Below are 15,940 nucleotides of genomic sequence, written 5' to 3' on the forward strand. Positions count from 1 at the left end.
CCGTTGCATGCTGTGGATTATATGGACACATCCTGTGCCTTGACCAGTTCTATCTGCTATCTGGGTGATGTGCTCTGTCAAGATTAACAGGCATAATCACGACTCTAATGTTCTGTAGCCGAAAGGTACAGAGAAAGGATGGGGGACAGTATGGTACGACTAACGTTTGTTGAGCACCTACCACATATGCTAAGCGAGGTTTTGAGTCCTCTACATGCCTTATTTCATTGAATCTTTGCAGAAGCATTAAGTGGAATTCTCGTTCTATCTCCTTTTACGAATGAGGGACCACAGAAATGTTGAATATATTTCCAAGGTTAAACAGCTAATAGCTAGGTGAGTCAGGATTCAACCCCCATCCTGAACTATTTCCGAGGGGTAGAAGGAGCACTGAATTATGAGTGGGTTCTCACTCTGGCTCTAGCACTTTCTGTGTGTCTCTGGACAAGTCACCTGGCCCTTGTAGACCTTGGTTTCTTCATCTTTAAGAAAAAATGGTTCTGCTTTTCTTGGTTCTGAGAAAGATCTTGGAAATAATCTAGTTCCCATGGTGATGTAAATTTGTTTCTTACGGTTGGAAAATGAAGTTTCTTAGAAATGCCTCAGATATCATACTGAGAGTACTGGGGTGACCAAATCAGTGAGGTTTCAGCCCCCACAGGAGACATGAGTAGCTCCATTTTTGTCTGTTTTACATATTGGACTTGTGAATACAATTTCTTTTGAAAAACGGAAGGGAAAGGAAAGGAGAAGGGAGGGGAGGGGAGGGGAGGGGAGGGAAGGAGAAAGAAGGAGGCAGGGAGGGAGGAAGAAGGAAAAGTGGAATGGAGAGGGGAAACAAAAAATCTGAAAACTACCAATCTACACCAATTCCCAAATTTACTGACCCCCTTTCTGTCTTTGTGTGTAACGTTCTTTCAACTATATCCTGGAAAGTTCATGTCACAAATCATGTCACAAATAAATAAGTGCTGACTGTATTTCCTTTTACAGTTGTTTAATGTCTGTGAGCTCTTTAATCAGTATGCAGTCCCTTATAGATACCGAGCTTCTAAAGCATGCAGGGAGGCATGGCTTAGAATCTGGCTGCATGAATAGATTTGCACACACTCTCACTTTCTGGGGGCATAACTGCATAAATACCAAGGCCTCATAGACACGTGCTGGAGGCATCTTTACCACCTATCTGGTTCGCATTTGGGTGTCAGCGAGGACCAATATTCCTAAGTGGCAATGGAATAAAATCTTCCTAAGGAGCTTCCCTCAGGACTCATTTTGCCTGCTGTATAATTTAGATTGTCTCATCGTTCACCATTATACTCTTGTTTTTCTTTAAATAAGAAGACAGTCAGGGGGGTTGCGTGGGAGAAGAGGTGTGAGACTGGATGCCTGGCCAGTACTGGCAAACACATGGTAAAGAGCAGAGAGAACCAAGCAGGGGAAGGGCTTGCTTAAAAATAACTCAGGCCAGTAGGTAAACAGTGGGAAGAAATGATTCTTCACTAGTCAGTATAATGGGCCATCCAAACATGCATGTGTCTGAAAAGACCCCTGGGCTTGTTTTTTCTCCTTTACTTCCTTCATGGCTGGGCATCTTACCCGCTAATGGCACCCTTGTGGACTGACCTCAGGCTGTGTTTTCACACTCCTCACCATTCCTCCTGAAGTCTCAAGTTAGTGACCCACAAACTGAATCCTCTAGCAGGCAAGTTTCTGTGTAACCTGCACAGTTTGGCAATGATGGTCCAAAACTGAGTGGCAGCTGCCCTCTTGAGCTGATGCGTGTATTCCCCACTGGACCACAGCCCCCAGGTGACCAGCTTCATTCCTGAGTGACTCAGCTGCCCCTGAAAGGGTATGTGCGCTTGTGACTTCTGGCTAGAAGAGGATTTTCAAACTGTGTTTCCAGGACTCCTGAGGGTTCCACGAAGCTATCTTAGGAATTGACCTTGAGGTGAAGATGAGACCAAACAGGAAACCCAGCCTCCTTCCTTCCCATTTTTAATAAATCAACTCCATTCTATGCTTCTGTATTTTCACCGGTAAAATGGGAAACAACCCTAGTATTGTTGTGAGGTTTAAGAGAGATTGATACATATAGAACCCATAACACAGTATCCAGCCAGCACATAGGAAGCACAACAAAAGGGAAGCTATTTTCAATTCTTTTATCGATTTTCTATATTGGACTTCTGCTAAACTTCACTAGAAGAAAGGGTGCCACTGCTCACACTGATTGAAAAGCCACTGGACCTCTCTCTTCTGGGGAAGTCCATGGACAAAGCAGAACGGTGGTTCACTCCTGAGACCAGCAATACCTGGGTTTCTGAGGCTCCCCTTCAGAGGGACTGGGAGGAAGGATTTTGGATTTAAGGGTCTGACAGGCAGAGAGAAGAGTCTACCTGCCAGAAAAAGGAGTTTGATCCACTTGAGATGGACTCTTGCATACCAGGCCTAGCTCAGCCAATTCCAGCACTTAGGGACCTGCATAAACCCCCCTAAGAGTCAGAATATGCATCACAACATTTGTTGGGAATATATGCTAAAGAGAAAAGGTACATACTTCACCTCACTAGGGCCAGACAAAAACACAAGGATGCTATGACAGTGATGAGAACCAGAGCCAAGCAGACAAGTGCAAACACCAGTGGAAGCTTTTGTTGTTGTTGTTGTTTACATATTTCCTGATGCAGTCAACGAAGTTTCATGAGCCTCTGATATGCAGAGCACTAGATACCCTGGGGCTACAGTAGGAGGTATTTTTAAGGGCTTTGTATACTCAAACATCTTTTCCAATAAGCTTCAATTAATTGTTCTTGCTATTTACTAATAGAATATATCATAAATCCTCACAAATTTAGAACTTGGGGGATTAAGTTCCACCTAAATTGCATGTATCTGCATGCATACACAAGTAGCTTTATCTTTTCTTAATCTCGTCAATATCTATATTAATGTCTATTAACCAAAAGCCAATGAAATGTGGCCAGATGTGGTTGTCTGCAAGTAATGCAATAATCTGACCAGAGTAATAGGAACAGTTAGAGAGTTACCTTTCTTATAAGGAGAGCGGAGGCAGACAGTGGCTCATGGTTCAGTGAAATCGGGGTCTGCTGTGCTATGGTTGCCCCAGCCTTTTCTCGTGTGCCCAAAATGGCAGCTCCCAGATGTCACGTCCGTGTTCAAGCAGCAAGAGGGGGAAGAAGTACTGCAGCCAGTTCCGTCTCTTTGGAGCAGGAAACCAAAAGCTTACAATATACTCCCCATCCCAAGCGGGCATCTCCTTCTGTCTATCTCGTTAGTCAGAGCAGTGGCCCACAATCACTTCTAGCGACAAGGAAGGTGGAAATGGCAAGAATTAGGTTTTTTAGCCTCTAAAACGGAAGGGGTTGGAATGGATATTGGTGAGTCAACCAGCAGCACTGGCCAAAGCGCCCAAGTCAATGTTTTGTTCACCGACACCATGAATAGATAAGATAATATGTAAATAGCACCTTCAGTGATATATGCCAGTAAATGCTACTGATTTGCTTTCAAGAGTCTTCTCTCCTCCCTTTAAAATGTTTCTATGAGAAATTGTTTTCGTGTAGCCTATTTTAACATTCAAAGTTAAAATTCAATTGAGCTATGATCACAAATTACAACTTTTTTCATTAGGTTGATGGTAAGATATTAAGAATGCCATCCATGAGTTGCCTTTGCAGGCCCGTGTCTTGTGCCCAAAGACCTATTTTTAATAGATGCTTTAGATTTCTTTTTTCAGGGACAGGAACATTTTGAGAAGGGATATATTAAAGGAAGGGCAAAAATCATCCCAGGCAAGATTTATCTTTAGTTCCCCCAACTTTCCTTTCTGTAGCTTTTGACCCTATTTGTGGCCAATGTCATTCATTTACTCAACAGATATTACTAATTGCCCGTGAGGTGCAGCACAGGGTGCTGGGTGCCGAGGATGTGAAGATATACTGATGATGGAGCATGAGGGGGCGGGAGTCTTTCCTTCAAGGTGATGCCAAGTACAGTGGGATAAGACAGACATTACGTAAACAATTGTGAATGTATAAATTGTGATGCACTGTGAATAAAATGAATCTGCTGTAGCACTAGATAATAAAGGGAGTGGAATTAAAGGGGACTGACTTAGGGTGTTCTGAGAAAGTTCCTCCAAGGAGCAGATAGGTAAGAAGGAGCTAAGCTTACACAGAGCTGTATTATTAGAGAAGTAGGCAGAGACCAGATCGCACACCGTGGCCATAGTATAGATTTAAAGTTTTACTCTAAATGCAATGGGAAGGCACTGGAGAGTTTTAAGCGAGGGAAGGATTGATTTACATGTTGTAATACTACTCTGGGGAGCTATGAGGAAAATGAATTAAAGCAGAGAATAGTCAAGAGTGGAAACAGAGGGACCAAGCAATAGGTTCTCACGTCTGTCTAGGAGCAACTATAGTGACGGAAATTACGATGGGCATGGAGATGGATTAGTGGTCTACTCTGAAACTAGAATTGACAGCCCTTGCTGATAGACTGGATATTTGAAGGGGAGGAGAGGGAAGAGTCAATGGTGTCTCCAAGAGGTAGGGAGCATTTGGAAAACACGCCACCACAATTCCGGAGACCTTTAGGTCTGGCTCCGATCGTGAGAATGATCTAGTCCATCCACCCCGTTACAGATGAGGAAACTGAGGCTCCAAAGGGGAAAGGGATTTTCTCTAAGGTCACCAAGGCAATGCCTCTGGCCTGCTGCCGCCCAGTCCAGTGCTGTCTACCCTGCAGTCTCATCCCAGGCTCCACTGCCTGCAAGTGAACTCAGAGTGAGCCTTTCAACTCTTTATTCCCACGGCCCCTACCTCCCCTTTGGCTTCCACTTTGCTGAGATTGGATGACCTTAGTAAGGAAAAGGAGAGGGGTTTGGAAGGTCGTAGGGGAAGAGAGGAAAATGGGAAATTATGATTTCAGCTTTCAGAACTCTTGTATTCCTGATCTTAGAATGTGACAGAATGTATGATAATTATTTCCACCTAGTAGAGATAATTACTCTCAGCGAGAATTCTAAAGCGGGGGAGTGATAGCACTTTGGAGGTCTCTGGGAACCCTCTACCACAGCCCCTGCCCCAGTTAATGTGCTTGTGGAGGGCCCTGAGGCTGATTCACCATGGGAACAGAGTAGCCAATGAACAGAGCTGATAAACGATGGCAGCCTGACCTTCGCATTCACACACAAATTCCACAGCAACCAGTATTACAGTGCATGGAGGGGTGATGAGGAACCTCCCCCTTCTACCTCCTGTTCTCCCCGCTTCCCTCCCAGAGATAGGCATGGAAACCCCTTCCTCTTTCCCATGTTGATGTAATTGGAGTGTTGCAGGGGAAAGAAGGGGGTAAACATTCAGGGAAGTTGACGGAAGCAGCCTGAATGTGTGAAATAGTTTATCTTTAGAAAGCATAATCCTCATTCAGGACACAGATTCATTGCTGCAAGGAACAGTGTCATAAGGATGTGTGCACAGCGATGATGCAAGAAATGTGTGTTAGACGCTTTGGGTCTTGGGACTAGGTATGAGGGTTTCTGCTGGGACCCCTGCGTCAGAATCACCTGGGATGCCTGTAAGAATGCAGATTTCCAGGCCCCACCCTAGGTCCGTGGAATTGGAAATTCTGCAACTGGAGAGAGAAAAACACATTTCACAAGCCCTCCCCTTCCCCCAGGGCAGCTGGGCATTAAAGTCTGAAAGCCATTGAGCTAGGATGTTGTTCAGGAAACTCAGTTTAGAAGTGTAAGAAGTAAGGTCCATGGGGCAGCCTGAAATCGTGCCAGTCAACCGCAGCAAACACCGAGCCCAGGATCTGCCTGCTCGCTGCCCTGGGGTGTGTTACCTGCCAGGGGAGTGAGGCCCTGGGCATGGCCACTGAAGGCAGAAGCCTTGCCAGGACGCTGCTGCCTCTGGAGGCTAGGCTACCAGGAGGAGTTCATAGAGGATTCACCGGAGTACATTCCCCTTGATGGCGTCCCCCTCGCCATTAACAGGTACCACAGCTGTGACAGGGGTGATCTGTGCAGGGACAGTGTGTCCCCCATCACTGGGGGACTCCAGCTCAATGCCTCCTTCCTTTTCAACTTTAACCGTCTGCTACCTGATGGCGAGACCCAGAGCCAGGCTCTGATACTGAGCAGTTTTGCAGACCATGGTGAAGCACAGGAGTAGAAGTTTCAGAGCCTGTGCAAGCCGGATGGAAATATGCAAATGAAGGCAGTGACAGGAGGGTAAAAGCTTTGCTGGACATGCAAATGAAAAGCATCATTTTCTGCCTCTCAGCCAGCAGTTCTGGCCGCCAGCAAGGGGGAAGTCAAATTGTTCTCTCTTTCTCTCTAGATTGCTGTGGAACTCCAGGGTTTGAACAGTTTAACTGAAGGAGAGAGTTTTTTTCCCTCCAAAATCACAGTAAGAAAACATTCAGAAAGTGTTTCCCAGAGCCAAAAGGGATGTTCAGGACCATTTAGTCTCTCCTTAAATGTTTATTTAGCACCTGTTATATGGCAGGCATGGTTCAGGATGCTACGGGAGACATCACCGAACAAAGCAGACAAAAACCCCTGCCCTCCTAGAGCTTACCTTCTAGGGAGAGAAAGCAGGCAATAAACAAAATAAAATGTAGGCAACACCCCCATCCCAATTCGATAGGTGAAGCTTCTGGCTTACAGGGAGGGGAAGGGACTTAGCCAAGGTCACACAGATAATCAGCATAAGTTCAGTAACACAAAAACAGGGGTGAGCTAGGAGCTGTGCTGAACTGGGCATGTCTGTGTCAACTAGAAAGGTGCTGCTCCCACTCAGCCCTGGACAGTCACTTCCAGGAGAACTCTGCAGATGAAACCAAAGCACACCTACACTCAGCTTGTGGGTCATCAGCTGGGGACCCCTGGAAGAATGGTGGGGAGTATAAAACACCACTGTGCCTTTAATGCATTTAGGCACACTTGGAATATCATATTTATAGATTTTTTTAAAAGGAATTCTCCTCTCCCCACCAGCCCTCATTTTTGGTTCGAAGGATAAAAAACGGATGGCTATGTTTTTCTTTCCTTTCACATATCTTGGAAAATCCAGGCCGTGAATAGGGTTGCACTAAAAGAAAGACAGTCCCCACAACTTTATATCCAGAAAGGTCCATCTACATCTTCCTGGAGAGAATCCCTTCTTTTTTTTTTTTTTTTTTTTTTTTGGCTGCGTTGGGTCTTCATTGTTGCGCACGGGCTTTCTCTAGTTGCAGCAAGCGGGGGCTACTCTTTGTTGCAGTGCGCGGGCTTCTCATTGCGGTGGCTTCTCTTGTTGCAGAGTACGGGCTCTAGGTGTGCAGGCTTCGGTAGTTGTGGCACACGGGCTTAGTTGCTCCGCGGCATGTGGGATCTTCCCGGACCAGGGCTCGAACCCGTGTCCCCTGCATTGGCAGGCAGATTCTTAACCACTGTGCCACCAGGGAAGCCCCCACCCCCGTTTCTTTTTAAACCCGCTCTGGAAATATAGCATCTGAGATCCAGAGGCCCAATTGTTCACCTGGAAAGAAGTACTGAGTTCTAAAAATGGAAAAATGAAAGCATAATTAATTGAATTGATGGGGAATGTATGCTCAGATTCCTATGGGGAGCCTGATGGTTTTGAATATGAGTTAAGTACCATCATCCAACTGTGGCAAATGAATACTTCTATGCCAGCCTGTGTTCAAGCAAGATCATAGGTGAATGAAGCCCAAGGTAGCTAGCAGAAAATAACGTGTTCCACTAACACAGAAACGACAGACCTATGTGATGACAGTCACCTTGTGTATCTGGTGGCTTAAGGAGAAAGGACCTTAAATTGAGGAGGCACAGTAACTGCTGAGAGCAGAATGGAGCCCTGCCCAAGGGGGGGGGAACAGGAGCAGCTGTGTCACAGGCAGCGGGCCCACAGGGTTGGAGGAGGTGGTAAAAGATCTTAGAAAGAAGCTCAGTCTCCGTCTACTAGCCCACTGGGTGAGTCGCTTCCCCTCTCTGTCCCACTTGCCCCTCTTCAAAATGGGAGCAAGATGGTGCCTGGTATGTCCCCAGCTCCCATCTAAGGCTAGTGTCCCTTTGATTCCCAGGTCCAGCCAAGGCTCTAGCCAAGCCATATTGTGCTTCATTCTGTTTCCCCAGCCCCAGGCTGCTTTTATAGCCTTGTCATTCCCTCTATTTGGAGCACCCTCTCCCATCTTTCCCTCTCAGTGACACTCCCTTTTGCAAATACTGCCTTCCCACTGCTTCCCTCCCAAGTCCAATTACTCCCCGGAAGCTATGCTTTGCAGTAATAGTTATAGCTTGAACTCGGGAATAGGCCTGCCTGCAGCTGAATCCTAGCTCTGCCACTTACTGGCTATGTAAGCGTGGGAAAATAACTTCTCTGCGCCACAGTTTCTTCTTCTGGAAAATGGAGATAATAAAAACACCTACTTCAAAGGGATAGTCTGAGTATTAGATGACACAATGCGTGGAAAGCTCTTCCTTGGCTGATGCACAAATGGTAAATGCTATCGACACAGTTGTTGCTGTCGCCATGGTCATCTGAATCTCTCCGAGGGCATCTTATATCTTCAATCCTCAGCTACCATTGCCCATTTCTGTTTCTTATCAAAACACATACTGGCAAACTTATCTCTGCCGCTCATCCAGAATCTGACACGGGGTGTTGTGTGTTCTAAGTACTCAACACATGCTTGTTGAATGAATACATGCACTTTCACAAGTAGCCTTCTAAAATATGACCATGTCATATTTTGCACTTAATGGAGAGAAAGCAGCCTAAGAGAGAGAATTTCTGGCTGTCAGTAACTACTTGTGTAACATGGGGCAACTCAGTCCTGGTGTTTCAATGAATGTGGAGGAAAAGCAGGAAGAATTGGAGGAAAGGAAGTTAAATAGACCAACCCAGAAAACAAAGTTCCCTGTCATCCTAGAGTTGCCACTTACCCCACTTTTCAGGAACATTCTACTCTTCTCTTTGCTGGGAAAACAGTAGTAATAATTGCTTAGTTTGTTGCACCTACTATGTATCAGGCACTCTCTTAAGTGTCATATGATGTTACCTCTAATCACCGTGACAACCTCTGCTCAGGGACATCAACATCATTTTATAGATGAGAAAACTGAGGCTGAGAGCAATTAATCCCCTTGTTCATGGTTACCCAGCAGAGCTGCAATTATAACCTGTGTCTATTGGATTCAAAGACTTGTGATTTATCTTTGACACACCGTTGTCTTCCAAGACCAAAAATCTTCTGAAGGTCCCTTAGGGCTCCCTGTGGATTGTTAGAATTCATGGAAGTAAAAAGCATCCTTTTTCTTCTGTAGGGTTCCCTAACTTTTTTCTAACAGACCTTTTTTGCTTTGGGTTTTCTTCCATTAATATTCCTTACAGTATCTTTGTCCTTAAAAGCCATCTCCTGGGGGAGAAGAGCTAAGCCCCTGGGAGTGCACTCTGCCCCAACCAGAGTGTGTGCTGCACGGCCAGCTGGGTGAGGGAGATGGTGAAACAGACAAGAGCAAAGATGCAACTGGTGCCGCTTTGGAGAGGCCAACCTCTTGGTTTCAGCTGGGAGGTGACTGTGGACATAGGGTGGATTCCACAGTCAGAGCTAAAAGCTGGAGAGGGCATATTTTTACCTGTAGTGCTTTAGACATAAATGGAAGGGGGGAAAGGCAAAAAGGATTACAAACGGCCTTAAAATTATGGTCCATCTGGAGGCTACACATTTATCCTATAGAAATGATTGTGCAAATGTGGCAAGGTGTATGTATAAGGATTTTCATTTCACTGTTGTTTTAAAAACTTAGAAGTAGCCCACTGACCGTCAGCTGAAAAATGTGATGGTTCATCATCCAATGGAACACAATGCAGCTGTTTAGGTGGATGAACAAGGATGCCTGTGCTACTTCGTAAAGATCTTCAGGATTGCATAGCCTGGATAATAATGGGAATAATGGGTTCTCGTCCCACCGGTCCCAAATTATAGGCTCTTTTCACTGCACCCTGCTGCCTCTTTGGAACACAGGAAACTAGGGGAATGTGTCACTGAGGACTAAACTCTGTGGTATGTAGAGTTGAAGCTAGATTTTTTTCTGAGAAAGGAAATATTAGTGTGGGTTGTAGTGAAAAGAGACCTCTGGGAAGCATTGGACTGTGGCTTGAAAAATGAGATAAGATTTTCTACAAAAGCAAGAGAAACGAAGAGGGAAATCTCTGGTGGGGGAATCACTGTGAGAAAAGGCACTGAAGCAGGCATATGCTGAGCCAGGGGACCTGTCAATCAAGGTCATCCCTAGGGACTCATTAGCCAAGGGTTTGCAGCTCACAAGGTTTAATGATACATTCAATACCATGACTTTGGGGGCCCTATAACCTGTTGTATAGGCATTAGAGTGTCACCCAAGAAACACAGAATCTAAAATGGGCAATGTTGGGGCTTCCCTGGTGGCGCAGTGGTTGAGAATCTGCCTGCCAATGCAGAGGACACGGGTTCGAGCCCTGGTCTGGGAAGATCCCACATGCCGCAGAGCAAATGGGCCCATGAGCCACAACTACTGAGCCTGCGCGTCTGGAGCCTGTGCTCCGCAACAAGAGAGGCCGCGATAATGAGAGGCCCACGCACAGCGATGAAGAGTGGCCCCCGCTTGCCGCAACTAGAGAAAGCCCTCGCACAGAAACGAAGGTCCAACACACCCAAAAATAAACAAATAAATAAATTAAAAAAAAAAAAATAGGGCAATGTTGGGCCAGTTCTCCGGTTGCTGCCAGGAAGTAACTCCCTACTCCCCGTGGAGCACCTTTATTGATTGGTGTTAAGGCTTGGTCCACCATGGGTGGAACCATGTCAGCCAGGGTCTAATTTCTGGAATTCAGAGGATTCTGGCACTCAGGAAGTCCCTGCCACTGCTGTTGCCAGGTTATTTATCTCCTGAGCAGCAGACAGAAGGGGCTGTCAGGCAGAAAGGGGCTTCCCTTCTGTGGAAGTCTGGCTGGGCACTCACCTGGTATTCATCTCCCCTTTCATGCCCTGTTCTCTGTGTAGGTCCCCAATCTGAGAATGCGGAAAGAGAATGAAGAGGGAGTTTATCTTGCTTTGTTTCTGATTACTGTAGGTATGTATTTCTACAGATCCAAGAGAGGATTAATCAAACATTTTAATTGAGTACCATTTAGGATACAAACCTTGCCTTAGGTACAGTGCTAAGCGTTATGGCAGGTGTGAAAAAGCAAGAAACCTGAGTACAGACCTCTGACTTTGCAAGAACCAAGATATACAAGGGAAGAAAGGTAGATAATAAAGCAGAATGTGCATTTGAATAATTCCCAAGGGCAGGATTTATAGACAATAGGTAGAAAAGAAAGATCACTGAGGACTAAAATGGTCTGGGTTAGCTTGGAAGAAAAGGAGGGACTTGGGCTGGTCCCAAGGGATAAAGGTAGACTTACAGAAGGAGCCTCAGGTAAGGCGATGGTGGCGGGAGAGCCCAAGCAAAGCAGAGGAGATGGCTGTGTTTGGAGACCAAGTACCCGGTCAATCACACAGACTGGGGTTTGGATTGTCGTCCACCAGTTACCAGCTATTAAGACTTGAGCCAGTAACTTAAGTGCCAAGCCTGTTTCCTCAACTTTAAAAAAAGAAGCCATTAATACCAGTATCATAGGATTCTCATAAGAATACATGAGCAAACAGAGGCTAAAGCATGTTGAGTAGTGCCTAGCTTTATTTTTGAACTACAACAGGGGTTCAAGAAAATCTTAATTTTCTTTCCCTTCTTTTGTGTTATCACTTTACTTCCTTTCTGCTTTGACCCTGGCCTCCTACCGATCATTTATTCTCTGCTAAGAGCTTTCAGAGACTCACTGACATGCCTCTCTTTATCTGGCTGTGCTCCTGGTCCAGCACTGGCCAGAGGGAAGTCCGGATGCTGTTCCCATGAGAGGGGGGAAGGCTGCCAGGTGCAGTGCTATGACTCGAGGATACTGGCAGCATCATTCACTCCATCCCAGGGTTATTCCATACCTCAAGCCTGGACAGGAACTGGATCTCAACTCCTGCCTGCTTCCCTGGCAAAACTCGTCACCTGGGCAGTGACCCTTCCCACCAAACCACAATGGCCGCCAGTCCCCTCCTGATCTCCTGGGCACCCGGTTTTGTTTCTTAGTGGTCAGATTATGATGGTTTCCTCTGTATCCCAGAGTGACAGACACTGGTTTTGCAGGACTTGTAAATACACAAGGCTTTTTCAAGAGAGTAATTAAGAACATGAGCTCTGGAGTTAGACCTGGGCATAACTCTACTTCTTAACACTAATTTGCTGTGTGACCCTGGGCAACTAGTTTTGCAACTCAGAGCCTCTGTTACTGCATAACAAGCCACCCTGAACTTGTGGCATGAAACAACAGCCTTTTTATTATGTTCACAGATTCCCTGGGTCAGGAAACTTGGAAAGGGGCACAGTGGGATGGCTTGTCCCTGCTTAAAGATGTCTGGGACCTCAGATGGAAAAGCTAAAAGGCTGTGGATGACTTGACAGCTGGGGCATGGAATCATCCGAAGGCTCACTTACTCACACCACTGGCAGTGAAGGCTGTCATCCTGAACACCTATACGTGCCCTCTCCACACTCTGTTCGGGCTTCCTCATGGCGTGATGGCCAGGTTCCAAGAACAAGGGACCAAAAGGAAGCAGGCAGAAGCTGTAGCACCTTTCATGACTTACCCTGAGAAGTCACATGGTGTGACTTCTGCCAGAGTCACCAGCCCAGCCATCTCAAAAGGGAAGGAACATATAGTCTACCTTTCAGTAGGACAACTGTCAAAAATCACATTGTAAGAAGAACACATGGAATGGGAGAGGTTGTGGTGGTGGAATTTGGAAAAAACAATCAGCCACACGTTATATATAAAGTGAAGCTAATACTATTTTAGAATTAAAGATTAAAGAAGATAAGGAATTTAAAATACTTAGCATGGTGCCTGACATGTAATAAGTGCTCAGTAAAAGACACGTAGTCATTCACATTCATATTCTCTGTCTCTATCCCCCAACAAACAGAGATACATACACATATGTATGACACTTCTGGACAGTGCTTATTAACATGCAGTCCGTGCTTATTAATAGTTTGTGTCTATAAGAGATGCTAGTAATTATTTAAGTTAATGAATCTATAGATTAGATCCCTAGTGAATCTACAGAATAGAGCCTTAAAAGTCAGGTCGTTTCTTGTCTAATTACCTCATTTTTATACTTCAGGAAACCAACGTTGAGAGAGTTCACACAGTGGGTTAAATTAACACTGAGGCTTTTATAATCTAGACTTGGAAGAAGCATCTTTGTTGAAAAGAACTCAAGTGACCCTTAACAAACAATGAGCAATTTTTCAAAAGACTGAGGTTTAGATTTCAACAACTTTCAGGATCTGTAAGGCCTTGAACTTCATCATCATCCCCGGAGGCAAATGAAAAGGGATAGAAGGTGCACAAAAGCTTGATGTGTTCTCATTTTGCAGATCTGCACACTGAATTGAGCCAGGTCACTCACTGTCTTTGCCTTTTCAAGACTACCCAGATTGTTCCTGCTCCCCAAAGCCAAGGGTTCCCACATTTAGGCAGTATTTGCTCAGTGAATCAGCAAGCAAAACAATCAGAATTAGCAAAATTGAGTTGCTGTGCCTTTGCATCTCTGCACTAAGAAGTACTAAGGACAAAGGGAACAGAACGGAAGGCGCATGGCTTGTTTCTTCTCACCAAGGCTGTGCAGGGATCTTGGCTGGACTCAGAAGACATAACTGTGCCAAGTGACCTTGGGCAAGTGACTTAACTCCTCAGACCTCAGATTTCACAGACTGAACGATCTGGCGTTCTACAATGGAAAGCATTTACTGAGCCCCTGTGATCTGTTCTCTCCTTAGTATGGTGGAGAATACACAGAAATAAGAAATGCCAGGTCTTGGCTTACATGATGTTCACAGTCTAATTGGAGAGATAAGACTAACACACAAGCAGCAATGAACTTACAAAGCTCGGGTGTATCTTGAGCACTGAGTGCCATCCACGGGTGACCCAAAAGGGAGAGATGGATGTTGGTAGAAGGTCAGTCTTCATCTATCCATATGGCTGGAGGGAGAAAGGGCAAGCACATCATTAAACCAGAAGTCAATCTATCAGGCTTCCCCACAAAGCCAATACTCTTACATTTCACCGTAGCTTCTACATCAAAACTCAAAGAGGGAAAAAGAATTTTCCTACTTATATAGAGAAGATTCATAGTTTATTTTTTTTAACTTCAACGTCCTTTTTACTCAATGGACTTTTCCCTCTTAAATTTAATAATAACATGATGAGTAAAGGAAGGTTTTGATTAGAATCTGGTTTTACCCATATCTTCCCCCTTTGAAACACAACTGATTTTATTTTTTTTAATTTTGTTGAAGTATAACACACAAATAAGTGCACCAATCACAAATATACCACTCAATTAATTTTCATAAAGTGAAAACACCTGTGTAATCAGAACTCAAATTAAGAAATTGAATACTACCAGAACCTCAGGCACCTCCGCCTGCCTGCTCACTTCTCCAAACAAGACTAACCACTTAGTTAGTCTTTACTTCTGATGTCATAGATTAATTTTACTAACTGAGCTGTCTTTGAATCTCAAGCAGAATTATACACTGTGTACTCTTTTGTGTCTGGCTGTTTTTGCTCAATATTATGTCTTGAGGCGTGTCTATGCTATCACATAGAATTGTAGCCCGTTCATTCTCATTGTTAGGTAATATTTCATTTTGTGGATTTATCACGGTTTATTTATCCATAAATCAATCCAGAAGTGTGACTGTCTTTGCAGATAAACATTCTGGCTGCTCCCAGTGTGAGGCCATTATAAATAATGCTGCTATAAATATTGTAAAAGTCTTCTGATGAGCACACTTGAATTTCTGTTGGGTGTATACCTAGGAAACGAATTCCTAGGCCACATTATTTATCATTTCCTGTCATAGATTCTGCCAGGCTATTTTCTGAAAACAAATTTACACTCTCATCAATAATATATATGAGTTCCAGTTGCTCGCCATCTGCCTTTTTTATTTTAGCAAGTGGGTGTATTGCAATATACACAGTTTTACACAGTTATACACAGACTCTGCCATTTTAATTTGCATTCACCTGATGACTAGTACCTTTTTCATGTTTATTAGCCACTTGTACAGCCTCTTTTATTAAGTACCTTTGTGAATTTCTTGCTCATTTTTCTGTTGTGTTTTTCTTATTGTTGAGCAAGCATTATTTATATATCTTTGATACACGTCCTTCTTCAGATGTCTGTTATATCAATATTTTCTGTTCTGTGACTTGTCTTTTCACTCTCTTGACAGTGTTGGATGAGGAAGAGAAATACATAATTTTAATGTGGTCCACTTAGCAAGGTTTTTCCTTTACAGCTAACATTCCTTGTACCTTGCGTAAGAAGTCTTTGCCTACCTCAAAGTCATGAAGATATTCTTCTATGATTTCTGCTGAAATGTTACCTTTCACATTTATCTATGTGTCCTATAGATATGTTCAAGGTCAATTTTTTTTGCACATGGGTATCCTACTGAACTCGCATGATTTATTGAGAAGTCCATCCTTTTCCCCACTGCCTACCCCTTTCTCATAAATCACCCAATGCACATAGGTCTGCTTCTGGACTCTTTATTCTCTTCTGTTGATATACTTGTCTATTCTTGCCCCTATACCACACTATCTTAATTAGTAGAGCTTTATAATATATTGATAACTAGTAACCAGATGTCTGGAGAAGTCTGCTCAGGGTGCTGAAACAGAGGTTGGATGATTCCCCTGGAGGCGCTGAATGTGGTGTAGAAGAGAAGCTTTTATGAGACCATATCTGC

General features: G+C 44.4%; 1 protein-coding gene across 4 annotated transcripts in view; it reads left to right on the forward strand.

Moving 5' to 3' along the window:
• The window catches only part of GRIA1 (glutamate ionotropic receptor AMPA type subunit 1), a 300,571-nt gene that overhangs the window by 214,007 nt on the left and 70,624 nt on the right, over positions 1-15,940 (forward strand). The window lies entirely within an intron of this gene.

This window comes from Eschrichtius robustus, chromosome 2 (assembly GCF_028021215.1).
Source record: "Eschrichtius robustus isolate mEscRob2 chromosome 2, mEscRob2.pri, whole genome shotgun sequence".
Classification (NCBI taxonomy): domain Eukaryota; kingdom Metazoa; phylum Chordata; class Mammalia; order Artiodactyla; family Eschrichtiidae; genus Eschrichtius; species Eschrichtius robustus.